At 47.1% G+C, this 26,795-nt stretch overlaps 12 non-coding genes across 12 annotated transcripts; all 12 read right to left on the bottom strand.

Annotated features, from left to right (window-relative positions):
* Positions 1-9,654: 9,654 nt before the first annotated feature.
* Trnas-uga (transfer RNA serine (anticodon UGA)) lies at positions 9,655-9,736 on the bottom strand. The gene has a single exon. It is a non-coding gene; the product is annotated as a tRNA-Ser (tRNA).
* Positions 9,737-9,812: 76 nt separating this feature from the next.
* On the bottom strand, positions 9,813-9,894 carry Trnas-uga (transfer RNA serine (anticodon UGA)). The gene has a single exon. It is a non-coding gene; the product is annotated as a tRNA-Ser (tRNA).
* Positions 9,895-9,970: 76 nt separating this feature from the next.
* On the bottom strand, positions 9,971-10,052 carry Trnas-uga (transfer RNA serine (anticodon UGA)). The gene has a single exon. It is a non-coding gene; the product is annotated as a tRNA-Ser (tRNA).
* A 76-nt stretch (positions 10,053-10,128) lies between these two features.
* Trnas-uga (transfer RNA serine (anticodon UGA)) lies at positions 10,129-10,210 on the bottom strand. The gene has a single exon. It is a non-coding gene; the product is annotated as a tRNA-Ser (tRNA).
* Positions 10,211-10,286: 76 nt separating this feature from the next.
* Positions 10,287-10,368, bottom strand: Trnas-uga (transfer RNA serine (anticodon UGA)). The gene has a single exon. It is a non-coding gene; the product is annotated as a tRNA-Ser (tRNA).
* A 76-nt stretch (positions 10,369-10,444) lies between these two features.
* On the bottom strand, positions 10,445-10,526 carry Trnas-uga (transfer RNA serine (anticodon UGA)). Its single transcript has one exon. It is a non-coding gene; the product is annotated as a tRNA-Ser (tRNA).
* A 76-nt stretch (positions 10,527-10,602) lies between these two features.
* Trnas-uga (transfer RNA serine (anticodon UGA)) lies at positions 10,603-10,684 on the bottom strand. The gene has a single exon. It is a non-coding gene; the product is annotated as a tRNA-Ser (tRNA).
* Positions 10,685-19,062: 8,378 nt separating this feature from the next.
* Positions 19,063-19,144, bottom strand: Trnas-uga (transfer RNA serine (anticodon UGA)). Its single transcript has one exon. It is a non-coding gene; the product is annotated as a tRNA-Ser (tRNA).
* Positions 19,145-19,220: 76 nt separating this feature from the next.
* Trnas-cga (transfer RNA serine (anticodon CGA)) lies at positions 19,221-19,302 on the bottom strand. The gene has a single exon. It is a non-coding gene; the product is annotated as a tRNA-Ser (tRNA).
* A 76-nt stretch (positions 19,303-19,378) lies between these two features.
* Positions 19,379-19,460, bottom strand: Trnas-uga (transfer RNA serine (anticodon UGA)). The gene has a single exon. It is a non-coding gene; the product is annotated as a tRNA-Ser (tRNA).
* Positions 19,461-25,527: 6,067 nt separating this feature from the next.
* Trnas-uga (transfer RNA serine (anticodon UGA)) lies at positions 25,528-25,609 on the bottom strand. The gene has a single exon. It is a non-coding gene; the product is annotated as a tRNA-Ser (tRNA).
* Positions 25,610-25,685: 76 nt separating this feature from the next.
* Trnas-uga (transfer RNA serine (anticodon UGA)) lies at positions 25,686-25,767 on the bottom strand. The gene has a single exon. It is a non-coding gene; the product is annotated as a tRNA-Ser (tRNA).
* Positions 25,768-26,795: the final 1,028 nt, after the last annotated feature.

Here is a 26,795-nt window from a genome sequence, read left to right as displayed (position 1 = left end):
ATGCTAGAACGGTTCTAGATTGTATAATGGAAGACTCTATTGGCCTTTATTATCATCCAGGGTACAATAGCTTGAAAAATTGGCCGCGTATCTGCGTGCTTCGCTGCAAATGTCGTGTAAAGACGATAGAAGAGGCGCTGTGTCAGATATGGACGCCATCTGGTAATACGTCGGGAAACATGAGCGCTGTGTTGCGTGCTGGTAGTCCCGGCGCAGCAGCAGGCGAAGACCGGCGGTGACCAACGCGACCGGCGGGGACGCCAGCCAGCCCGAAAACGCGGTTTGGCGCGAAGCGCTGAAGCAGAGAAACGTCCGCACTCAACGAGTACTCTCCACACACTCTTTTATTTACACGTCGCCTGGGTAAAACAGGAACGCCAGAGCGGCGCCCACAACCGGCAGCCTGAAGGCCGCCCACAACGCTGCTTTTTCATTTTTTAAATATTTTTTTTTCACCTTCTTGGCCTTCTCAAAACTAAAGTTTTTCAACACCAACCCATGGCATTCGTACAGTGCAATACAGAACCGAAACCGAAACACAACAATGAGCTCGTGCGAAGGGCACGGAGGAAGGCAAATTTCAGCGCAGTCGCATTTTCAGCTTTGTTGAAACAGCGCTCACTAGACGACGACGAAGTAAAAGAAGGCACAGGACAGGCAGCGCCTGTCCTGTGCCTTCTTTTACTTCGTCGTCGTCTAGTGAGCGCTGTTTCAAGAAAGATCAACGCATACCAACTCGCTCAAGCTTCCATTCTTATGCATTTTCAGCGCAGCTTAAGAAACTAGGGTCCTTAAAATTACGTATGTATGCATTTTCTATTAAAGGAACACGCCACCTAATACTTACCTAGTGATGTTGCACCTCAGATATGCATGATATTTACTTTTTGATCGACAACGTTCACCAGTATGAACAGCCGTACCAGTTCAAGACGGCTGGCCCTTGGGCAAGTGGTTCAACTTTGGCCGAGTGGCTGATTCGAGGGACGTGCCGACAAACAGAAAGACAGACAGACAGAAAGACAGACCAAAATTTCTGCGTTTAAGTTCCCCAAGAAAGACTATCGTCTTTAAAAGATATGCGAAACAGTGGAGAATGTAGATGCCGCACTGTTCTCGTTTCTTTCCATCCACCTTGTACGTTTCCACAAAAAGTTGGATCGGTCGTTTTGGAATGCCCTCTACAAAGTAACGAAACGCACTTGGCCCTAAAGGGAATATTATACATGTTGCATAATTCATCTTGGTGAATTAACAAATTAAGCGATATATAAAAATACGACATGGTTTACCACATCGCGATAAACCATGTCGCTGGTTTTATTCAGTTGAGGTTAACCACTTCTTTGTAAATATTTGGTTACAGTTACGTGAAGAACCCTGTATAAATACGATAAAGGCGGCACCCCTAAAAAGTATGACAATAGAGCATGATGAATCGTCAACTTAAATCTTAAGGTGAGACAAGAGAAGACTCATTGCCTATAGTAAATAGCATGAAACGGCTCGTGGGGACGCTCGTGAGAAAAACGGAGTACTTATTATTATGTTTCTTAAATCCCCTTCCTAACGTTTTTGATTTGTTTTATAATTTCATTTATTATAATGCAAACTCAATTTCGCTATTATACTAAATCGTAAGCAGAATTTTTGTTACGGTATAATCTAAGCACGCTCAAATTATTCTACTTTTGTCCTCATCATCGCCTTTACATAACAATAAACTCACATGGAATTTATATATGGGAATAGTAGCAATGACGCAGGCAGTTAAAAAATAAAAATAAAGCAGGGAACGTATTTAGGAACAGGTTACAAAAGACATATGACAGTAAACAGGCGGGCAAAAACTATACAGAAGCGCAGGTAATGCAAACGGAGGACAGCAAAGAGAGCACTGTGCTAACGGTCAAATTATCATTAAAAGAATTTCTTGGATAATTCAGCAGGAAGTACAAAGATAGAGTACGCCAAAATATCTGTTGTTCGTAAATGCTCGTCTCGTTCTACTGCATCCAGCATCGACAACAGAGGTGCGACGGTTGTTATTACCTCATTTGTATATAAGGGAATCTCGTTGTATGTAAGTGAAGCTTACATCCACGATATGTCACTTATCACTGATGTGTGAAAGCAGCGAGACGCAAAGCAACCCCATTCTTGCATTCCTGAGACTTCAAACGAAGCACAACGTGAGAAAAACTTTGATAACGACACTATCGATAACAATCATGACACATCAGAGTTTGAGCGGAAGGCGCCGCACGCATTGGAGTACGTAACACAGTACCGTGGCTACGAACAAATGTCATAACACTGACACAACTACAAAGAAAGTAAACATCGAGAAAACAAAAGGCCGGATGTGCGTAGACTTTCGCACGCTAGTTTTTGTCGAGATGGCCCGAGTGCCATCACGTGACTCTGCTCCACCAACGGGGACGCGTAGACCTAATAGCGTGTGCTCGCTGAAGCACTCTGGCGGAAAAATAAAAGAATGTCACTGTCGCCTAGTTTTATTCTGGTGGCTTAGTGGTAGCAGTATCAGATTGAGAAGCGGAGTTCAGCCGATGTTTATTGTGTCGCTCGGGGGTGTTTCTGTATAAGTATCTAGTATCTTAAGATACACGATACATTATTGAATGTATAGGAAATACAGATACAGATACTCGTTTTGCGGGGCGTATCGCGATACAGATACAAGATACCCAAAGAGTATCTAAGATAGTATCTAACATACATGTATCTTTGATACTGCCCAGCACTGGCACACAGGAACACCACACAGCGCTACTAGCAACAACATGTTTATTTTCAAGAACCAGACCGCTTATATACCATCAAAATCAGGCAGACAGCTGAACACGTGGGATCACTCAGATAATGCGTAAAAAAACCACTTCACTAAGCAAAATCATGAACGGATAAAACTGTAAATCACCGCTTGCGCAAGAACCCCAACTCTTTAGGTGACAATGTTATCGATGGCTTGCTCACACACAACTCACCAAGCGCATCGATAAGCTCGGCTTCAACTATAAGACGGGGGATCTCTTCTTTATGTTGACCAACAATGACGGTTGAAACAATGGTCGGCAACCGCATGCATGAACGTGGAGTGCTAGAAACCCATCAGGTGCCACTCTATTCAATTTGTAATGCTGCTCTCTTAATCGCTCATTGACACATCGGCTGGTTTGGCCGATGTATTGCTTTTCACAAGAGAGCGGAACACGATAAATTACAAAACACTTGCAATCAACAAGTTTGTTTGCATGCTCTTTTGTGCAACCAACTTTTCCTGCTCTGACTGGATTTGTCATGGCGCACAGTTTCCCGAGCTTATCGGACACTGAAAAGACTACCCTAATATTATCGCGAAGTGCCACCTTCTTGAGATTTCGTGACAGCTGGTGAAGATAGGGAATTACAGCAGTGCGTCTCGTTTCTGTCGTTACGCGGCCTCGTGCGTTACACTGGCTTGAAGTTCTGCGACTTCTTTTCAACTGTTTCTCTGCGACAGACACTAAAACATGATCTGGATAGCCCGATTACTTCAGGCGTGAAATCTGGTTCTGGAAGCTATGCTTCGTTAGGTGGCCACAAGATTTGTTCAACGCGTAGCTTAGGCACATCGTTGCGATACCTCTCTTGGTTAGTTTCGAATGATTCGAATGAAATGGGAGTACAGCTTTTTGAGCACATGGTTCGTAGCTCCAGCATAGCTGGTTGTCAGAACAAACGAGACTTAAGTCTAAAAACCTAATACGCCCCTCGCTCGGCCATTCAACTGTCACTTCTAGGGGATCAAGACCTTCGCGAAACACATCCAACACATTGGCACTCTCACCTTCAAAATTTTTCCACGAGCTGTCAATAAAAAATAATAAAATCGTCTACATAACGAAACACTTTCTTAACATTTGTCCCCTCGATACGATCTGCCATACACCGGTCAAGTTCCGCTAGAAAAAGGTTGCGTAACACAGGCGCTATACATGAGCCTATACAAATACCTTTTCTTTTTTTTTGTAAAAGTATCGCATCGTTCCATTTAATGAATGTCGAAGTCAGATAAAATTGTAACAAGGTAATAAAATCATCCGCAGTTACGCCCGACTCAGTAGAGAACTTGACCACACAGAATTCATCAATGCTGGTTTCAACACATTTTAGCAATTGGGTGTGGGGGAGGGAATAGTATAAGTCAGTGACATCAATAGAAGAGGCTTTTAGCCCTTCATTGTCGTGAGCTTTCATGGAGTCTAAAATATTGTCTGAACTCTTTACTAAAAATGGGTCACGAACCTCGAGAATATTGAGCTTGAGGTTCTTGAAAATAAACATGCTGTTGCTATAGTAGCGCTGTGCGGTGTTCCTGTGTGCCTTCTCGTGTCCGTGTTTCCTTTCGCGCTACACCAAAAGCCTTTCAAAAGGGTGAGTGGTGAAGGGTTCCAGCAATTTCAAACACGAGCACAAGAAAGGAAACGCACAGGACATGCGTGGTGGTGTCCTAGGGAAAACCGTTATTTGAAAAATAAGCTTCAGTTGTAAGTCCAGCGTTGTCCTGTGCGTTTCCTTTCTTGTGCTCGTGTTTGAAATTGCTGGAACCCTTCACCACTCATCATATACCAACTGGTCCAGCAAACCACACTCCTAAACTGCCTTTCAAAAGGCAGTGGAAAACCGCGTTAGGTGCAGAAAGCTTTCGGAGGGTGGCGGGTCAGAATCAATACATCGACTGAGAAGAAAAAGAAGATGGCTTTCGCCTTCCAGTCGTCTTAGGTGAGTGCATATGGGATCGTGCGAGTTTTTTTATTAGGGACAGGAGCGCTCAATTCTCCAGTATCCTCAGTTTTATATATAGGGACAGGAGCGCTCAATTCTCCAGTATCCTCAGTTTTATATACCACACTCTACGAATGGCTCAATATTTCTGACACTGAAATCAGTTGTATCTTACTCATCTGCAACCATCGTCGTTATAATTGCACTTTTTTTAAAGTTTATTACAGTCCCGCGATCACAAGTACGGGCGAATGATCGAGTTCTTCGCTTTCCGGAGAGAACGCCGTGACAATCGCACCCGTTGCTAGCTACATGTCAAAGAGCCGCCTCATGTTCCGGTTGAAATACACGTAAAACGCAGAAATCCTATTCTTAGATAGAGAGTGAGCCAATTTTAATGAAGTTCGCTGCATTTATAGATCAATATAAATTTTACCGAGTATTGGAAACAAAAGCTTCAATTACTTCTCAAGAAAATTGACGAATGTGATTTGTATTATACATGTAAACACGTTATAAACATTACTCATTAAGAAAGAGGAGTTGGTTATCAATTCACTCTTAAAAGAAGCATCATGCCCACTTGCTTGAAGAGCGAGAAAAAGAGGCAAAGCAAATGCAAAAAAAGTCAGTTTCGCCACAACGGCGAAGCAATGAATGCGACAGCAACAAATTTGAATGTAACGCGAAGAACGGAAACCAGCTCGAAATTCCCAGCGCGTCGCTCGAGACCAAGGTCGCACGAAAAGAACGCACACAGGACGAGCGAGAACTATCATGCGTCACAGCTCGACACCTTGAAGCGCACTGCTCAAACATAAAGCAGGACGCACGAAACGAACGCACAGGTACACACAGGATTGGCGCGAACTGTCACAGTTGTTACTTATTTCTGTTTGAACAGCGCGCTCCTTTCGCAAACGCGGCCGCTGTAGCGAGCGAAGTGACCTTCGTACGCTCTGTGACTTCAGCGCGGACATCGCGGGGAAAGCACAAGACATACAACCCCACGCTCCACCCCCCCGGCCGCCCCCTTCTTTCCTCGAGATAAGCGCACGAAGGCGACCACGCCCTGTAGAGCGAAGAGCAACGGCGTTCGCAGGTGCGGGGCGACGATCTTTAAAGCGCTGCGCACATCGCGCCATCTATGTGGTGACTAAGAAAGCATGCTGAAGTTAATGGTGTATATAAATAGCTCGCCGTTAGCAGGCTGAAAGACGGAACTGTTGGTTGCCTAACCGTGTAACGCCGCGCGCTGCAAAACGAGAGGTCGCCCGTTCAATTCCGCGCGTCGAAAAGTTTTTATGAATTATTTTTCGTTGTGGCTTATATATGTATATATATTATATATATATATATATATATATATATAGACATATACGGTGCATGACGGCGGCGACGGCGACGGCAAAAGTCAGCCGAGACTGTCCATATAATTGCTATTTTGGTTTGGTTGCTGAAAAGCGTAATTAGTTGGAAGGTTATAATACAGCGTTTATACATTGAACAAGTGAGTAATTACAGCACACGCGAGCTACTTTTGCGTCGGTCATAAAGCGATGAATGCGTCCAGCTCACCAGCGGTTACAAATATGGGTGAAAAACGTTGAAAAGAAGGAAACCACACACGCACACAAAAGGATACCAGTACACGCCTGTAGAGCGGCTGAGCGGCTCTCGAATATTATGCATATAGCCGCTTATACATTACCGCATACGAATACTTCTCCGGGTTTTAGGGAAAGCACCGCGCAAGGCACGTAAGTGATTGTCGCCAGTACGCCAGCCAAGAAGGGTCCCATCACGGCGCCGTGGGTCGAGAGGTGCGTCTGCGTGAGAGAACAACGTCGACCGAGCAGAGGGAGGGCGAAATTTGATCGCCGTGAAGGAAGCGCAGTGCGTGGCGAGGCAAAGGCTTTTATAAGTACACAGCTCTCTCACTTTCCCTCTACCTTCCGGCGCTAATGAGAGGCAAGCGTTTCATTATACCCGTGCATGCTTCAGCGACGGCTGAGCAAAATGACGCGGCAAGAAGGTCGTTCAAGTTGCCTACATGAGCCTTCATTTGCCTAGTGCTTTCTCACCCTCCCTCGTTCCGCGCGCGTGTGCTTCGTTCCCTCTATATTTTTTTTATGATAGACAGCCTCGCCGAGTACAGTTGCTTATCTGCATGAATTATTAATACGTCCGGATTCCATTATCCTCGCCGTGCGCTTATGGCCCGTACAGCTGTGTCACTCCTTCGGGAAGCATGCATGTTACAAGAGCGACCGCTTTAGGTTAGCTCCTCCACTCTTTCGGTGCACCACCGGCACACGTAGAGCATAAATGCGATGCTGGCCCAAAACATCTGCGCCTCAGCTTCGCATGCTTCATTGATGTGCGAAACTGTATAGACGCGTTTCTGAGCATGGAGGTCGAATAACGTGATCCGCGGCATGTGAGAGTTTGGGAAATAAATAAATGAATGAATGCATAAAGAAATATCTTATTTCCCCCTAGTAATTATTTTACATACATATTTAGCTATGAGAAAGGTACTATGTGTAGCAGGCTCCGGATGTCGTCCTGCAACGAAGGTTTCTTCACCAACACTGTGTGGAGGCGTAGCCGCTTCCTCGCATAACTATGGTATGCACCAGGCCCGTAGCCAGAGGGGGGGGGGGGGCCTACCCCCCCCCTCCCCGAAATTTTGGTGAACAATGTGTTTTTACCAAAAATAGATAATAAAAATAGGTGTTTTTCTCAAAAAGTCAAGGTTTTCAGCAAGTGCCCCCCCCCCCCCCCAAAAAAAAAAAAAAAATTCCTGGCTACGGCCCTGGTATGCACATCTGTATGGTACCAAAACAGCCATTTGGGCTAGTTGGTAACGGTTCATATCTTAAAGCAAATAGGCGCACTATGGGAACAAGGACAAAAGGAAGGAACCGACGACACAAAGCGCACCAAGTGCGCTTTGTGTCGTCGGTTCCTTCCTTTTGTCCTTGTTCCCATAGTGCGCCTATTTGCTTTAAGATATGATCTGTATGGTACGTTCTCTGAAAATCAAGCAATCGTTACAATCAAGCGAACGGGATGCACAATACAGAAATACAGCAGGTGTGTTTACAAGGACACGCACATAAAACTACACCGACGTCAAATGGTCGGATTAGTCGCGCTGAGGCGCGATAGGGATCAAGACGATCACGATACGCGCATCGCGATCTGGCTCGTAGATCGCGACTTGGCTCACGTCTGTGCCAAACTAGATCCCGATTTGTTTAGACCGTGTAGCAGAGACCATTGTTCATCGCAATCAAGAAATCCAATCCGGATCAGCCGCCCTCATTGTGACCCGTGTGACACCGATATTACTACTTGTGCTCGATAAAAAATATCAACAGCACTGCGCGGGAAGAGCATTTGAAGACGATCGCTTTAAACACTCGGTCACGACTAAAACAACGAGATCCTCAACTCTTTTCCTCCTCTCTTAGCTATTCATATCGAGAAACATCAATGAAAGAAAAAACAAGCTGGAGTGGCAGGGAACTTTGTATGTTTTCTAGAGCGACTGCGGTTCATTGTTTGTAAAATATGGTACATCCTGCAGTTCCTCTTTATGTCAAGAGCAAATCTGCAAGAATATCATAGAGTTTTAGCAGCTTTTGTTTGGGGGTCAGCATGGGAGCGTACTAGCCGGACAAACTTATTTAATTCTTCCAAAAATGGTGCTGTAGGATTGTCTCATCGGTTTCTAAAGCAAATAGTGTCTAGATTTATTTTTTTTACGCGACAACGTAATAACCCTTTCCTGTGAACGTTTATGCAAATTGTACTGTGTAAATGGGATTCCTGATTATGTGGTACCAAATGTGTGTGTAAAATGTAACCTGCGTGGAATGTTTAAGAGAAGTAGTCATGGCATACGGAATATAGAAGGCGCGGTTTTCAACGGGATAATTATCTGTTGTAACGAGAAAGCGTCTCTGCAGAGATTCACGTGACGTTATATTGCCTGAGCCCATCTACAGAGCGATATGTCGTGTTGGTGCTGAAAGTGACCTACTAAAGAGGGTAAAAATGATGACCGTACGTGAAAGCGCAAGGACATTCTTCTTCCAGCTGCACAGCGAAACACTGCCGGTAAAACCGTGGCTACAAGAGAAGGGTTTCTTCATCCCATCGTCGATCGATTGCCTTATCTGCAAAAAAACCCCGATACTATCAGCCACATTTTTCTTCACTGTTGCGACGCTGTGTTTTTGTGGGACATTTGGTAGGGTACCTGGAAAAAGAACTTGCCAATCACGCCATAGGGAACCCAAGCTCAAGTTTGGGCGCGACGCTCGCACGGCCAAGCTATGCATTACTGGGGGCAGACGCTGCCCGCGAAGGCGTTTTGTCGCCGGATTTGGCGGCGGCGGCGGCGAGGACACGGGCGCGCATGCGCTCCTCCTTCGTCCCGAGTACTGCTAGTCAGCAATAGTTACATTGTGACGCATCACAGGTGCAATCAGAGAGCTCTGCGCGGAAGCGGGGGCGGCAGCGTTGTGGCCGTGAACATTCCCAGTTGCGATAAGAGCAGCGGCGCCGCTCGACGTTGCTTTGGAAGCCTATATGGTATCAGATTTTTGGCTATGGAAAATCAAGATGGCGTGCGTTATGACATGTTTATGTTGCTTGTGCTTCACAGCGTGTGGCGAACAAGAATGTCTGTGCGTCACGTAGATAAAGATGCCCGATCTGCGCAGAAATATTTCACAGAAAGCACATAAGAGATGTGTACAATACTCGGCCACGACTGCAGCGACGAGGTCCTCAACTCATTTCCTGCCCTCTTAGTTCTCCATATCAAGAAAAACCAATAAATAAAACGTACCACGCAGTCGGCAGGACTCGAACCTGCGCGGGAAGAAACCAATGGATTTCAAGACCATCGCCTTAACCACTCGGCCACGACTGCAGCGACGAGGTCCTCAACTCTATTCCTGCCCTCTTAGTTCCCCATATCAAGAAAAACCAATAAATAAAACGCACCACGCAGTCGGCAGGACTCGAACCTGCGCGGGAAGAACCCAATGGTTTTCAAGACCATCGCCTTAACCACTCGGCCACGACTGCAGCGACGAGGTCCACAACTCTTTTCCTGCCCTCTTAGTTCTCCATATCAAGAAAAACCAATAAATAAAACGTACCACGCAGTCGGCAGGACTCGAACCTGCGCGGGAAGAAACCAATGGTTTTCAAGACCATCGCCTTAACCACTCGGCCACGACTGCAGCGACGAGGCCCTCAACTCTTTCTCTGCCCTCTTAGTTCCCCATATCAAGAAAAACCAATAAATAAAACGTACCACGCAGTCGGCAGGACTCGAACCTGCGCGGGAAGAACCCAATGGTTTTCAAGACCATCGCCTTAACCACTCGGCCACGACTGCAGCGACGAGGTCCACAGCCTTTTTCCTGCCCTCTTAGTTCTCCATATCAAGAAAAACCAATAAATAAAGCGTACCACGCAGTCGGCAGGACTCGAACCTGCGCGGGAAGAACCCAATCGTTTTCAAGACCATCGCCTTAACCACTCGGCCACGACTGCAACGACGAGTTCCTCAACTCTATTCCTGCCCTGTTAGTTCAGAATATCAAGAAAAACCAATAAATAAAACGTACCACGCAGTCGGCAGGACTCGAACCTGCGCGGGAAGAACCCAATGGTTTTCAAGTCCATCGCCTTAACCACTCGGCCACGACTGCAACGACAAGGTCCTCAACTCTTTTCCTGCCCTCTTAGTTCTCCATATCAAGAAAAACCAATAAATAAAACGTACCACGCAGTCGGCAGGACTCGAACCTGCGCGGGAAGAACCCAATGGTTTTCAAGACCATCGCCTTAACCACTCGGCCACGACTGCAACTTTTTTTTTTCTTTATTACCTGCTTTGGTACACAACACATAAATGAAACACCACTGATAATAAAATCGACCGATGTACAAAGTACATGTTGTGACTGTATAGTCAACCAGCATGGTGCTGGTATCGTCAAGTTAAAACTCTGGCAAGGTCACCAGCGGCTCTAGTCTTGAAAGCCACTCGGGTGGCTCCGGTTCCGCTTTATGTAATTCTAGGAACCAATGAATGCTTTCCCTGAAATACGCTCGAGCAGGCCGCGCATCCTTATCAAAGTGGTAGCCTGCCATTCGCGATCTCCACAAGGAGTGGAGGCCCAGGAGCATAATTGCGTCGAAAGGAACGCCATCTTCCTTTTCTACGCTCAAAAACCGAATTCCATACGGATCCAGAGGAAATTCTTTTTTCACAGATCGCTGCAGAACATCCCAAAAGTAAACCCCTTCCCAACAATGCAAAAAAACATGATCAATTGTTTCTGGAAGCTTACAAATTAAGCAATGAGTGCCCCATGGGAAAAAGCAACCTTTCTTTTCCAAAAAAGCTTTAACTGGCAACGTACCTGAGTGTAGTTTAAAGAAAAAAGTTTTTGTTCCAGGCTGGACATGCATTTTTTTCACTCTTTTTAAAACATTTTTACCTAGGCCTCCACTGTACAATGATCTGTACAAAGGCACTGGGAATACCATGTCACACAAAGCAAAATAAAGCTCTTTTCGCTTGACATTTGAAAGATACTCTGCTGGAAAACGTACGGTAAGAAATTTTACACTGGTCACTATTTCTTTAAAGTAAGCACCGATTCCTCCAGCACACTCTTCCGTTGACACGACATACTCGGGGGGCAGTCTGCTTAGCCGTAATTGACATAAAGTGCGGAGGAACGGGTCGTTAATATCTCTAAAAAACAAAAACCGGCTTATAATCTGCCGTAAGAACAGGTGACCCAGTCCTAACCCTCCATTCTTTACCCGACGAAACAAGTTGGTACGACTGCAGCGTTCCCACTCAGAAGCCCAGACAAATACAGCGAATATTCTATGGAACTTCTGCACATTTGTACGTGAACAATGCAATACCTGCATTACGTACCACAGCTTGCTAATAAAAAAAAGGTTGCAAGTGGTGGCGCTGGCAAAGATCGATAAGGCGGCACCTTTCCACTTCTCCGTTTTTTCCCGCGTATCCTTGGCCTGCGCTTTCCAATATTGATCGATGTCGCGATAACAGTCGAGCGGGACGCCCAAGTACTTGCCCGGGGTCGTCACCCAAGGCACGATAGCGAAGTGGTCTGGTTTCGCTGGCCACGATCCGTGCCATATCCCAAGGCACTTTGACCAGTTAACCCCACTACCCGTAGCTTGGCCGAAATTCCGAACAATTTCGACGCCCTCTGCTATACTACGCTGATCTCGCGTGAAAATCGCTACGTCGTCTGCATAGGCTAGCAGCTTCACTTCTGCTGCTTGTAACTTAAAACCAAGGATGCTATTGTTATTACAGCGAAAGCTGTTATGAGATCATTTCACCGGCCGTTTTTGGCGCCGTAGTTGTCCGCCGCCGCCGCCGCCGCCGCCGCTGTCCGTAACCAGTATCGCTCGAAATAAGAAAAAAAAAACTAAATAAGAAAAAAATCCCGGATGGAACGAGGTTCGAACCTGGGCCCTCTGCGTGGGAGCCCAGCATTCAACCTCTGAGCCATGCCGGTGCTTGAAACTGCTTTGCAAAAAGGTCCTATACAGGCTTCATGTCGGGAAAGAACCACATTCGCAAATGCAATATAGCGTGGTAGAAGAGTAAAATAAGCGCCAAGCGTCGCCCAACGCGAATTCTGTAACCAGGCGTCACACAATGCGAATTGCGCAACGAGTAGGTTGTTGAATGCTTGCAACCCATTACAAAGGGCTCTGCCATAATTCTTCATCGTCATCAGGCACAGCATCAATAAAGTGCGCATAATGCCTTACATGCGCTTAGCAGGTACCAACGCTCTCCGTAGAATGACGAAAAATGGCACAGTGCCTGCTGCCCTACTTCTCAAAAATCACAATGATTTATAGTGTAGTGGGTTCCTCGCAAGTGCACTTGTATTGCTTGCCAAGGAAGCCCATAAGCGCATGATCCATGTCCTCGGGGTCTCAGTAAAATTACAATGATTTATAGCGTAGTGGGTTACTCGCAAGTGCACTTGTATTGGTTGCCAAGGAAGCCCATAAGCGCATGATCCATTTCCTCGGGGTCTCAGTAAAATTACAATGATTTATAGCGTAGTGGGTTACTCGCAAGTGCACTTGTATTGGTTGCCAAGGAAGCCCATAAGCGCATGATCCATTTCCTCGGGGTCTCAGTAAAGTTCTTCATCCCCCCCCCCTTCTCTCTCCCACGTCAACGTATGTTATACAGCATGACGGGAGAGGGAAATAGCGACTGGGAGTCACCCAATGCAAATTACATAACTGGTGGGCCGTTTAAAGCTTCCAACCCAATACAAAGAGCTGAGCCATGATTCTTCATCGTCATTAGTCGTCGCGTCAACAAAGTTCACATAATGCCTTACAGACGGGTAGCTGATGCGTCGTTTCTCCGCAGAATGACAAATAATGGCTTAGAAGGTGCTTCCCAACTTCACAAAAATTGTGATTTATGGCGTAGTGGGTACCTTTCTAGTGTACTTGTATTGTAGCCCCAAGAGAGCTTACAACGGGCTCTAGAAACGCCGCTCTTCCAGCTTTCGCTGTGACTGTGCTGCGGTTTCAGCGCAGGCCTGGCGTTTTTAATAATTTTCCTACACAGAGTTTCAATGTACATGCAATATAACAGAGGGCTTAGGGGGCAACCCTGACGTACCGAACGCTGCACGTTAATGGGGGCCCCCAGACTCTTATTCACGATCAACTTCGTAGTGCAGTTTCTGTACGCCAGGGCCACTCCCTCGCAGATAACAGAACCGAGGTTGACATGATTTAAGACAGAAAACAAAATTCTATGATCTACACAATCAAAGGCCTTTTCGAGGTCAATCTGAAGGATGGCAGCTCGTTCATCTAAATAATCACACCATTCGAGTATGCTGCGTGCTTTGTGGATGTTGACGACAATAGACCGTCCTTTGATCCCACAAGTCTGATGGGGCCCGACGATGTCTTTAATCACACTCTGAAGTCTTCGAGCTAGAACCTTCATGTATATCTTATACTCAACGCTAGAAAGAGCTATTGGCCTGTACCCAGAAACGGATCCTAACTTATCTGTGTCGTCAGTCTTTGGTATAAGTACTGTATACGATGACCTGTATGACGGCGGCAGTGTGTTTAATTTGTACGCCTCATTGAAGATGACTGCGAGGATAGGGCTTATTTCGTTCTTAAAATGTTTATAAAAGGCAGCGGTGAATCCGTCTGGCCCGGGCGATTTTCCAGGGTTTAGCTTCTCTATTGCTACTTCAACTTCAGCAACAGTTATTGCCCGTTGCAAACTGTCTTTTCTTTCCTCGTCCAGACGGGGTAAAACTGGACGAAACTCGTTCTTGAATTTTTCGATGTCTACATTATGCAATCCGAATAGCGCCTGATAATGCTCAAACAAAGCTCTTTTGATGCCGTCTGTATCATTCGATACGGTACCACGCCATTCTATTTCGATAATGTGATTTTTCTCGGCTCGTGCTTTTTCCATGCACAACGCACGTTTCGTTGGCATTTCACCGGCAGCTATATCCTCGGCCCTTGCCCTCACAAGTGCGCCCCGATAACGCTGTTCGTCTAGTTGCCAAGATATATGTAAACTGGTAGCGTAACTTCCGTAGAAGCCCACGTGTCAAGCCGGTGGCTAGTTGTTGCAACAGTCGCCATCTATGTGAGGAGGGGACAAACAGAATTAAAAAAAAAAAAGATGACGTCACAACCGGAAGCGGAAATGACGTCACGTTTTAACGCGATGGGCGCGAATTTATGGATTTTTTTTTACAGGGCGCCTCTTCTTACTTTTTTTTTATAGCTGCACGTTCTTTTTCTTATCACTATGACGGCTCCATAATGGAAGCCTGCAAGATAACGGGAAGACGAAAAAGACAGATTTGATAAATAAGGTGTATTTTATTGGCGAAATATTGCAGTTGAACAGGATATTACCCCAAAATATATAACACAGAAATCACAAGTAGCAAATCAATTCAACGTGCACACAAACCTTGCACACGTGTTGCTCTTGCATCCGTAGACAGCGCAGCGTTTCTTCGCGTAGCGTGGCGGACTCATCGTCCCGAAGGGCGACAGCACGCCGGCCGTGCGCTGGCAAAACAGTCACTGAAACGGTTCCCGATGGCTGCGACGGGCTATATTACCTTCTGCCAAGTACCACGACGAGAAAACAACGCTTATGCGAGGAAATCACCTACGGACGACAGGCACAAACCTACTGCGCAAAAACGAGCGACGCCATTTGCATCTGAAAATGCGCAAAACCGTTGGCCCATGTAACCAGACTGCCTGCATGTGCCCGCTGTTTCTGAAAATAAACGAAACAAATTGGCCACTCAACCACATACCCAAGACTAAACTTTGATTAAAATAATCTACTAATTTAATTCGTGACAAATAAAATTAAAAGTAATGAAAATAAACGCTTAATTAATTGTTTGTTTTCATTATTTGTCCCCCCCTCACCTAGTAGCGCTATAATCGTCACGCGGGTGTTGATGTTTGTCGCAATAGGTTTCCGACCACTTTTCGTTCCGACTTTCGCGACCTATTTAGATTGACCTTGTAGTTGCTCTATTGTCTGTTTAACTTTTCTTATGTCTTCGATCCATTTTCCGGGGGCTCGGCACTCCTGCTTTAGTAACTTATCAAGGAGCGCTTTCAACTCAGTCTCCTTCTTTTTCTCGGCATGCCGAATACATGTAGCCCTTTCGATTGCTTTTAATTTTAAAGATTCCTTACATAATTCCCATTGCTGCCAAATATAAAGGTTTTTTCCGGGGTCTAATTTGCTGATTTTGTCCATTACGGATAAATTAAATTCTTCATCCTTGTTACAAAGCAGATACGAAGGTCCTGGGCCAGCTGTCTCCAAACGAGTTTTCCTGCTTCTTCGACAACCCCCCCCTCATTTCGGAGGACGGATTTACCTACACCTGCTGTCTTTTCCTTGAACTGAGCGCTTCGGCGGAAGCTGGCTGCTACACGCGGGTCCCCTCCGTGGGACGCGTATTTGCATCGAGTGTGCTTTTGGTTAAAGCTGGTGCCTTTGTTCGTAAAAGGATTATCAGTTCCCCGAGGTGGCATTGTCCCCCCCCCCCCTTTTCTTCCGAACTGGTCGGACGTGGAGAGTGAGAGCGCAGTGGTCCCTGGCGTGCCATCCTGGGGGCGGTGACCTATGTGTCGAAGAGACAGACCCTCCAAAGGCATGCATGCTTGTGATTGGACGTTTTCTAGTTATGCAGCTTCAAAGGCATGCACGTTTGTGATTGGACATTTGCCGATCAAGGAGTTTCCCTATCTTGGGAATGAAGCGTATTTAAGGAGCAGCAGAGCGTCTGCTCGGGACGGATCGATCGGACTAGATGTCGCTCTGACGATCCTGTCCTCTATGATGTTGTGAATAAACGTCTGTTAAGTTTTCCTCAACGCCGGTCTCTCTGCCTCGGCTTCCTGCTGTTCTGGACATCCCTGGGCCTGCGGTATGATTCCCGCCACTCAGGACCACGCTACCCCCTGAGTCCGCGTCGGCCAACGTCGCCGCTCGTAACAACTGGTTGCAGTGGTGGGATGGATCCAAATACCCGCTCGTAACAACTGGTTGCAGCGGTGGGATGGATCCAAATACCAACCCGTAACATCCTGCAGACGTTTACTATTAAATTTCCATAGTTCCCAGGAGAATGAGTTATTTCCCCTTGACCTACCAATAGAGCACTGGACTAAGCAATGATCGGAAAATGAAATGGGGACGACTTCGTAACTCCTACATTCCGGAAGGATGTCGACAGAAACATAAATACGATCAAGTCTTGCGTGACTAGGGCCTTCAAAGCGAGTGTACTTTATTGCACTCGTACTTTGGAGACTTTCCGCAACATCCTCAAGGTTCCACTTTCCAACACTGGGTGTCAGGATATCGGTGCTTTTATCTCTAAAAGTACGAGCGCTCGTTTTGTCTTGCGCGCTGAGTACACAGTTGAAGTCACCGAGCACTATTAAATTCCTGCCATCAGCGAGTTGTTCTAATCCGAGAAAGAAAAGGGCCCTTGCCTCGACCTTGTTGGGCGCATAAATACACACAATACGCCAATCAGCATTGTTCAGTTAAAAATCAAGAGCAGCACACTGGCCAGCCGCACACAAAAAATGAGCATTCACCCGAAGCCCAGGCAACTTCTTGACAAAAAGTATGCAGCCAGCCGATGTGCCCACTGCATGACTAACGACAACATAAAATCTAGACGCGAAACGTTGCACCATGCTGCCGGTCTCTTCTTCACCGTCAACTTTCGTCTCCTGAACTGCAAGGACGTCAATGTCACGTTCCGTTAGAAGTCTGTAAAGCTGGCTTCACTTTCTCTTCCCTGCCAATATTCTAACGTTTATAGTGGCGACATTTAACGGGGAGACAGACGTCATTTCTAACAAAAAGAAAAGAGACCAGCAGCATTGTGCATACCCGTCGCGTCCAGCACGAGGCTAGACGGCGCCATCGCCGGCGGTGCCATCCGGCGGAACTGTCGGGACTTGCCCTACTGGCTCCACGTTGCCGGCACGCTTATCGGCCGTAACGTTCGGGCGCGGCCGAAGAGACGGCCGCCGTCCCTGAGCAGTCTTTGCGGGGGGTTCGTCGACTCCAGGCGCTGTTGCTTCAGCACCGTCGTTGCTCGCTGGGGGTGGGGCCGCTTCGAGGCCGCGGTGGCACTGGTCGGTGTGGGGACGCTGTTCTTCTCGGGTGACAACTCGTTGGCACCTTTAAGCTCGCTGCCCTTGGGTGGTGGTGAGCTCGTCGTGGTTTTCGCTGTCGCCTCAGATGACCCAGTCGAGTCGCCCGCTGCTCTTTGAAGCGGTGATGTGACGCCCTTGCGAGTGTCGCCACCTGAAGCCACTGACAGAGCTTGCGTCTCCTGCTGCTTGGCCTTCGACCCAGACGAGTCGCCTGCTGCCTGTTGGTCCACCGGAGCTTCTTCTTTCGCGGCATCAGCGCCGGAAGGCGTCGACGTGTCCGGTGGCCCCACCTGCTTTTTTGCGTCGTCGATTCCCCGGGCTGCCTCCTCGGCCTCGGCAACGTCCATTAGTTCTTCGCTGGCGTCCGCCCTTGGAAGTCCGGTCGCCGACGCGTAAGTATGGACACAGTCCGCGTCCGCGTGTCCATAACGCCGACACTTCGAACACCGGGGCACCCTGCAGTCTCGGCGAACATGACATGTGTCATGGCAGCGCAGGCACTGCATTGCCCGCCCAGGCACAACCACGAGGGTCAACTCTCCGGCGACTCGGACCTGATGGGGGAGGTCGTCCACCTTGAGTCCCAGCTTCAGCTTGAGCAGGACGGTTCTAGTTGTTGACCCCTTTTCTCTCATTCCTTGAACGCGCCACCGCTCACGCGTCACCTCGGTGACGCTGCCGAAGACTGCGAATGCCGTCCGAATGTCTTCGTCTTGGACGCCGTGAAGCATCCAATGCAGACGAAGTTTCACCTGCTGGTCCTCAGGGTCGATCACTATGCACCGTCGTGGCATCGCCGGTGTTCAGGGTCACCGCCCACACGTGGTTGATTTGGTACGCCCCTAACGCCACAACGTCAGGGAGCACACCAGCCGTGGCGAGGGCATCTCTGAAGTCCTCGACCTTGTAGGGCCGCTCACGCACGTCTCCGTGCAAAAACAACGTGTTGTTAACAACACGGCCAGTGGGCAGAGTAGGCAGCACAATCTCGTAAGCGTTATCTTCGTCAGCCATCCTGTTACCGCGGCCGGCACGGGCCGCTATCGCCGCTCCATCGGAGCCGTTCATCCTTCGACCGTTCGCTGGCGCGTCCGGAAGTAGAATGGAGGCCACGACTGCAACGACGAGGTCCTCAACTGTTTTCCTGCCCCGCCACGGTGGTCTAGTGGTTATGGCGCTCGACTGCTGACCCGAAGGTCGCGGGATCGAATCCCGGCCGCGGCGGCTGCATTTTCGATGGAGGCGAAAATGTTTGAGGCCCGTGTACTTAGCTTTAAGTGCACGTTAAAAAACCCCAGGTGGTCGAAATTTCCGGAGCCCTCCACTACGGCGTCTCTCATAATCATATCGTGGTTTTGGGACGTTAAACCCCACATATTATTATTATTATTAACTGTTTTCCTGCCCTCTTAGTTCTCCATATCAGGAAAAACCAATAAATAAAACGTACCAGGCAGTCGGCAGGACTCTAACCTGCGCGGGAAGAACCCAATGGTTTTCAAGACCATCGCCTCAACCACTCGGCCACGACTGCAACGACGAGGTCCTCAACTGTTTTTCTGCCCTCTTAGCTCTCCATATCAAGAAAAACCAATAAATAAAAGGTACCACGCAGTCGGCAGGACTCGAACCTGCGCGGGAAGAACCCAATGGTTTTCGAGACCATCGCCTTAACCACTCGGCCACGACTGCAACGACGAGGTCCTCAACTGTTTTCCTGCCCTCTTAGTTCTCCATATCAAGAAAAACCAATAAAGAAAACGTACCACGCAGTCGGCAGGACTCGAACCTGCGCGGGAAGAACCCAATGGTTTTCAAGACCATCGCCTTAACCACTCGGCCACGACTGCAACTTTTTTTTTTTTATTCAGAACGAGGTACATCGTGTACACACACACAAAAAACAGGTGTAGTTTGACAAGAAGTGTTTAACAATGCATTAAAACCGCCAATCACACTTTGTTTGGCATAAATTGTTTAAAAGCGCTTTAGTGCTACAAGTTCATTCAGTACAGGTAGCCATTCCGGCTGTTCTTCTCGTGCATTGTATGCATCTCTTATGTAAGCTATACTTTCAATGAAGTATTCTCTGACAGAAAGGGCATTCGCGTCAACATGCCGAAATGCTATGCATGATTTCCAAATAGCGTGCATACTTAACAGCATAAACATGTCGTACGGTATGCCACTGTCACTGTGAACCGGTAGGAAACGGATTCCATGGGGTGTCAAAGGTAAGTCTTTTTTTAAAGTTCGCTGTAAGGATGTCCCAATGAAACGTAGCATCCAAACAGTCCAAAAAAATGTGATCGACACTCTCTGGTTTGCGGCATAGGAGACAATTAACAGACCACGGAACAAATAAGCCCCTTTCCTGCAGCCATGGTTTTACGGGAAGTGTACCAGTGTGTAGCTGAAAAAAAAGGTCTTTGCTGATGGCCGTACCACCATTCTTTTAACCCTTTTAAGAACGTCTTTTCCCTGGCCTTTTTCATACATCGCACGATACATCGGCACAGGCAGCATTACATCGATAAGGTCTCTATATAATTGTCTTTTTGTCACCACACCAAGGTACTGTAAAGAAAAACGTACTTTTAGTATGTTAAAAGCCGAAACAGCTTCGTTGAGATAACCATGAATGCCGCTACGCCCAGCAGAACAAGTGGATACAACAAATTCCGGTAGATAACAGCATAATCTAACTTGTAGCATAGTACGTAGGAAAGGTTGGCTCTGATCTCGCAGAAACATAAACCTGGAAACAATCTGCCTTAGAAATAAGTGGGCTAATCCCAACCCACGCGCTTTCACTGAGCGGAAAAGATTTGTACGGCTCGTGCGTTCCCACTTGGAGGCCCAAACAGAAGTGGCAAAAACTCTGTATCTTCTGTACATTTGAGCGGTTCATGCACAGCACCTGAAGTACATGCCAAATTTTGGCTGCTAAGAATAAGTGGCAAACTGTTGGCCTCGCGAATATTGATAGGTTTTATTCCTCCCCACTTGTTCGCTTTCTCCCTTAATTTTTATGTCTCGTCGTTCCAGTATTCACTGGGATCATTATATTTCTGCAGTGGCACGCCGAGGTACTTCGTCGGCACGGAGCTCCACTTAACCTTTTCGAAAAATTCAGGCTTTTCGTCCCAGGTACCATGCCAAAAACCTGCACTGTTATCCCAGTTTAAGGCACTGCCTGACCACTTGCAGTATAGAATAACAGAGAGCTGAGCTAGTTGGTAAGTATTCATTGTAAAAAGACAGGGCGTGCAAACACGGACACAAGAAGGAAGTCAGGACACCACAAACGCCGACTAACAACTGAAGAGACGCACAACGGCTGAAAAGAAAGAAGGCACGAAAACTTATCTGCGCATGCCCATCCAACAGGCGAACCTATCAATCCGGTACGCGTGGCGGTCTACGTGGAAGATAACTGTTAAGGTATTTGATTTCATCTTTATGCAAGTTAATCGACGGTTGGCTCACGCATGCGCTACCACTATTCTCGATATGCCATGCTTCAATCATCAGGCGCGTTTCTTCATTTCTATGCCGGTACAACACTGCGCATTCATCAAATTTTGGCGTGCACTTACAATCTCGACAATGTAAGGATAGATTAGAAGGTGAGCCTCCTGTTAGCGATCTCTTATGTTCTAATAATCTCTGGTTGATGCATCGGCCCGTCTGTCCTACGTAGAAGCGGCCGCAGCTGAAAGGGATCTTATACACCACACTCGTACGGCAATCAATGAATTTGTTGGTGTGTTTCACGAAACAAATATCGGTCCGCTTCTTGTCTTTTACTCCCTCATTCTTCCTCTGCACAGCGGCACAAATCTTACCTAGCTTATTGGCAGCCGTGAAAACAACATTAACGCCGTATCTAGTTCCTACTTTCTTTAGCCTGTGAGATACGCGATGAATGTACGGTATACCTACGACACGTTTCTTCCTATCGCTTTCTGCAACCATGCTCGGACTTAACACAATAGACTTCTTTAAACGTTCAGCGACCGTGGCCACTGCATCACGAGGATACCCTACATCTAAAAGACGTGTAACCTGTGCGTTAAAGCTATCACTCATTTTGTGCTCACACGACTTGGTGAGGGCTGACTTAGGCAAGACATGGCGATGCCGTTTTTTACTACCTTCGAGTGCTTCGACGAAAAATTTAACAGCGGTTTCGAAGATCTAGGAGAATACTGCCAGCACACGTGGTTCTTCTGGAACGTTAAGGAAACAAGCACTTGCAGTACTTGTCTGAACACTGACTGCTTCACTAATGCTCCCTCTGTCTTTACAAAAAACAGCGATGTCATCTGCGTAGGACAGTACTTTGACCTCAGCCGTCATTAACCTAAAACCATGTATCTTGTCGCTATTGATTATGCTCAAACAAAAGTGCTCCAAGTAGATAGCAAATAACAAGGGGGAAATTGGGCAACCCTGACGGGCACTCCTTGCAATTTGAAAGTTTGCAGTGACTTCCTTGTTAATTACGATGCTAGCAAAACAATTCCTATACGACATCTTCACCCCTTCTAAAATAACATCTCTTACATTTACATGTTTCAATATTGAAAAAAGTACATGCATAACACGGTCAAAAGCCTTTTCCAGGTCTAGTTGCAACATTGCTACTTGGCTGTATCATGCATCGCAACACTCAAGGATGCTCCTCGCAGTGTGGATATTGGTTCCTATTGTTCGGCCCTTAATTCCGCATATTTGGTGCGGTCCTACGATTAACCGTATTACGCTTTGCAGTCTCTTGGCAAGTACCTTCATAAAAACCTTATAATCAGTGTTAGTGAGGCTTATGGGACGATAAGCACTCACTGACAAGAGCTTCACTGGATCTTCACTTTTGGGTATGAGTACAATATGTGACCTTCGAAAGGACGGCGGCATTTCCTTTACCTCGTAAGCCTCCGCTACGAGGCGTAACAGGAGCTCCGACAGCTCATCTTTGAATGCTTTGTAAAAAACTGTGCCTAGTCCATCCGGGCCGGGCGTTTTCCCTTCACTTAATTCATTAATGGCCCTTTCAATTTCCCCAACTGATATTGGCTCTTTGAGGCGTGCGGTGGTTTCCTTATCTAGTGTCGGCATTATTGACAAAAACTCGCTGTCCAAGGCTGCTTCTCTGTTACCGCTGCACCCAAGAAGTCCTTTATAATAATCCAAAAACGCGCTTTCTATCATCTGTTTGTCCGTGGTAGCCACTCGTCCGTATTTAATCTGTTTTATTTCTTTACGCGAGGCGTAGCTGGCGTAGCTCTTTTCTTCGCGCAGCGAGCGTTTCGTCGGTGTTTCCCCCAGCCAAAGGTGTTCTGCGCGTGCGCGTATGACTGCTCCTCTGTATTTTTCAGTGTCCATTATCTCGAGCTGGTTCTTGACCTCTCTTATCTCTTTAGTTAAAGTGCCTGGTCGCGTGCTTTCGACTGACAACAAGAATTCTTGCTGACCTTGTAGTTCTTTTTGCTTTCTTTTTTCATTGTAGCGTAACATGGAAGACCTTTCAATTGCAGCAATTTTAACTTCTTCCTTAAACTGTTCCCATGCAGCGACCATTCGCCCCGACTCAGACGAGCGCACTTTTTCAATAAGTATTTTCACCTTATCCACAAAGACTTCATCACTAAGTAATTTATTGTTCAGTTTCCACAGTTTCCAAGAAAAGGTTGATCTTTTCTTCTTCACTCCCAGAGAAAACATTACGGCACTGTGATCACTGAAAGCTACTGGTTTGTGCTCGTAACTGTTGCATAGCGGCACGAGTACGTCTGATACGTATGCTCTATCTAAACGGGAATGGCAATCGCGCTGGAAATGCGTAAACCTAGTGCCACTTCCAATTTCCAATACGTTTCCTTCATCTTCAAAACCCCGCTTTGGCATAAGCGCTGACAGCAACAAAGCACTTTGATCACGAACGGATAGTCTTTTGCTTCTATCTTCTCTGAAGCAGACCCAATTAAAATCCCCCAGAATTGTCACGTTTCTTTCAGATTTTAAATACAGCTCGACACTTGCAAAAAAAGGATAACCGCTCAGTTATACTATTCGATGCATATACGCAAATGATGCGCCATTTTTTACTAAAACCGTCAAAATCGCACAAAACGAGACGGCCGTCATCGCTAGCATGAACATACTCTTCAACAAATCCTAAAGAGTTCCGCAGAAAGAGAGCACACCCTCCAGAGGTGCCCACAGAATGACATATGCAAACATTATAGCGGGACCGAAAAGGTTCGACCATGCGGTCCGTTTGTTCTTGACTTTCGACCTTCGTTTCCTGTACCGCTATGATATCGAGGTCGTCCTACTAAGCTGATATTGCTTTCGTTTAGATCGAAGGCCGCGCACATTTAAAGTTGCGATACGCAACGTAGTTATGGGCTGTGAAGGCCGCGGGCAAGATACGGACCGCATGGTTCTTACCTCGCCGATTGACACATCCCTGGCTTCCACCGTTGAAGTTGTGGATAGACACGTACAAGGCGTGCACTTTCCACACGCGTCACATCATAATGAAGCCATATTCGCTATGTCCTTGAGGGCCTATGGATTTAGGTCCCTCGTTGACTGTCTTCCCCCGTGGCTACGAGGGTGGCTTCGGCGGCGGACGTGTGCCCGCAGCGATGTTCGGCTTGAACCTCAAGCTGGGTCGCCTGAGCGTTGCCGCTTTCGTTGCCGGCTCACCTCCTGTTGTCCTCTCTGGGTCTGCGTCCTCGTTACTGACATCTTCAAGCGTTCGCTTTGCGCTTGTCCCCGCTCTTGTGACGTCCATATCTTCAGGTTGTCCAGTCGACGACCCAATACCTTGCTCTTTTTCGTTGTTGCTTTCGTCCCGCGGTATAGAGCTCACGCTGTTGGTCTGTTGACCCGTTTGTTCAGCCCGAGTCGCTTCGCTTCCTTCGTCCTTCGGGCCCTTAGAAAGGGGCGTGAATACGGGACCCCGATTTCTGCTTTCCGCTGCTTCTTCTGCATCAACTTGGTCCATTATGTGCTCCGTGAGATGGTCGCCAGCCACAGGCCCGGCCACACTGGCGTATGTTTGGGCACACTCGCTGTCTTCGTGACCATAGCGTCTCCACCGACCACACCGGGGTATGCGACAGTCCCGGCGTATATGTCCCGTTCGTCGACATCGTAAGCAAAGCGGTGCCCGTCCTGGCACAACCAAAAGTGGTGTTATACCGCCCACGCGGAGCTGATGTGGTAGGTCTTCGACTGTCAAGCCCGCTTTTAATTGCAGGGTGACAGTCCTGGTCGAGGTTCCTTTATCGACGATACCTTGGACGCGCCAACGTTCCTTTGATACTTCTGTCACTCTTCCATAATTTGCGAGTGCGGTGCGCACATCTTCATCCGGTACATTATGCAGAAGCCAATAAAGATTTAGCCGGACATCCTGCTCGTTCGGGTCGATAACGAGGCAGCGCCTTTCCTTTATCTTTACGTCACCACGTGCTAGCATCTTTCTTGTGGCCGCGCGCTGTACTGAAAGTCACGGCCCAGACGTGGTTCATCTGGAAAGCGCCTAAGGCGAGTACCTCAGGCAACATACCCAGACTAACCAAAGTGTCACGGACGTCTTCAACATGATACGGCCTTGCCTTATTATCTCCGTGTAGAAAAACAGTATTCATAACACACGCACCTGTAGGCAACTGCGGCAAAACGACTTCGTAATCCTGTTCATCTTCGGCGACAATCCTGTTTCCGCGACCCATCTGGGCAGCTGTATCCGCCCCTACGGAGCGCATGATGCACACGTCTGTACACAGCAGTGGCCGGAAGTGAAATCCCTCGGCCACGACTGCAACGACGAGGTCCTCAACTCTTTTCCTGCCCTCTTAGTTCTCCATATCAAGAAAAACCAATAAATAAAACGTACCACGCAGTCGGCAGGACTCGAACCTGCGCGGGAAGAACCCAATGGTTTTCAAGACCATCGCCTTAACCACTCGGCCACGACTGCAACGACGAGGTCCTCAACTCTATTCCTGCCCTCTTAGTTCAGAATATCAAGAAAAACCAATAAATAAAACGTACCACGCAGTCGGCAGGACTCGAACCTGCGCGGGAAGAACCCAATGGTTTTCAAGACCATCGCCTTAACCACTCGGCCACGACTGCAACGACGAGGTCCTCAACTCTTTTCCTGCCCTCTTAGTTCTCCATATCAAGAAAAACCAATAAATAAAACGTACCCCGCAGTCGGCAGGATTCGAACCTGCGCGGGAATAACCCAATGGTTTTCAAGACCGTCGCCGTAACCCCTCTGCCGCGACTATTTTTCTTAATTGCATTTTCACAAACACAAACAAAAGGATCACACGCAGCATATGTACACATTATAAAAACACCAGCTTCACCTTGGCCGGTGCGAATGGTTTAAAATGCTTCACAGGAGCCAATTGGTCAAATACAGGTAGGAGTTCACCCTGCGCTTTGAACAAGTCTCGTGTGTATAACATACTCTCAGCAAAATATATAGTCTCTTGCTGAGTGAGTCTCTATATGAGCATGTCGGATATCCATTCTTGTCTTCCATACACTATACATGTAAAGCAACATTAACATGTAACTCGGCACTTTCCCTGTGCCTGCACATGGAAGAAAACGGATTCCGAAAGGTCTTATCGGTATATCTTTCTTTTTCAGGGTCAGCTGTTGTACGTCCGACAGAAATACACCATCGTGGTGTCGAGAAAAATATGCTTTATTGCTTCTGGATTCCTACAGATTAAACAGTTCACTGACCAAGGTAGAAAGATATTTTTACATTGTAATCATGGGGCTCTACAGGGAGAGTACCGGTATGTATCTGAAAAAAAGAAAGAACGTTTTGACAGACGGTCTAACCGGCATTCTTTTGACACGTTTTAACACATGGCGCTCAGGCTCAGGACCGAGCCTGTACGGAGCTCGATATACAGGTACTGGTAAAAATACATCAAGAAGATCACAATACAATTTCTTTTTGGTGACATCAGACACGTATTGCTAAGAAAATTTTCTTTGAGCAGGAGTGAAAATGTGTCTACTTCACGCAAATAAGAACGCAGTGGTCCAGCTCCCAAAGAAAATGATGACAACAAAATGAGGTATGGAATTCTGTAATCGTGCTTGGATAACAGTTCTGAAAAAAAAATCAGTTTGAT

This window comes from Rhipicephalus sanguineus, chromosome 1 (genome assembly GCF_013339695.2).
Source record: "Rhipicephalus sanguineus isolate Rsan-2018 chromosome 1, BIME_Rsan_1.4, whole genome shotgun sequence".
Taxonomy (NCBI): domain Eukaryota; kingdom Metazoa; phylum Arthropoda; class Arachnida; order Ixodida; family Ixodidae; genus Rhipicephalus; species Rhipicephalus sanguineus.
This window is presented reverse-complemented; position numbering and strand designations above follow the sequence as displayed.